The following is an 841-nucleotide window of genomic DNA, read 5'->3' as shown; positions in this document are numbered from 1 at the left end:
AAGAACGTTTCCGCTCGCATCCCGCCATGACGTGTCTCACGGAACACCGGCATCCGGCAGACGTGAGGTTAATCCAGCGCAGTGGACTCCCGAGGCTGGCTGCTTCCCGAGGCTGTAGGTCCCACCCAGCTGGCGGCCGAACGAGCTGAAGGTTGAGACGGAGGAAATGGTTGCGCCCATACCCCAGGAAAAAGAGTGGGATGAGGGCCCCCCGGAACGGTTTAGCACCCGTGAAGACGGAGGAACAGAGTGACAGAGGGTAGGGGTTGCAGCAGCTCCGCCCCAGCAACGTGACGAGACAACGCCAGCGCAAAAAAGATCGCCCAATCGTTCTCCCGGATCATATCAGACTATTCGTCGTCATCAGCGGAAAATTGACAAGCTGGCTAACACTGGTGTAGAGGCAGTGCAAAATACTTCCCCCTCTGGTGAATCCTTGATGCTGGGACTTTTATCACTTTTGCTTCTTCGTCCGAACCTAAGGCGAATGGGGGGGGGGGACAAGAGAAGTATGGGAGGGGGAGGGGGGCGTGATTAGGATAGAAAGTGTCGGATAGAAAAGTGTCGGATAGAAAGTGTCGGATAGAAAGTGTCGGATAGAAAGTGTCGGATAGAAAGTGTCGGATAGAAAGTGTCGGATAGAAAGTGTCGGATAGAAAGTGTCGTTGCTCATTTTCTTCTTCTTTCGTGTCTCCTGCCGGAGCATGAGCATGCGGCTCGTGGACGACCGACTGGATGAGGCTTCCGTCGCACAACGGACGTCCGATTACGAAGCTTTTTGCTCGTGGTTACTGTAATGCTGCGCTCGGAAGTTTTTTCATGCGCCTCCCCTCCCCTGCCC

The sequence above is a fragment of the Verticillium alfalfae genome, genomic scaffold, assembly GCF_000150825.1.
Source record: "Verticillium alfalfae VaMs.102 supercont1.5 genomic scaffold, whole genome shotgun sequence".
Taxonomy (NCBI): Eukaryota; Fungi; Ascomycota; class Sordariomycetes; order Glomerellales; family Plectosphaerellaceae; genus Verticillium; species Verticillium alfalfae.
Note: the sequence above shows the minus strand (reverse complement) of the source record.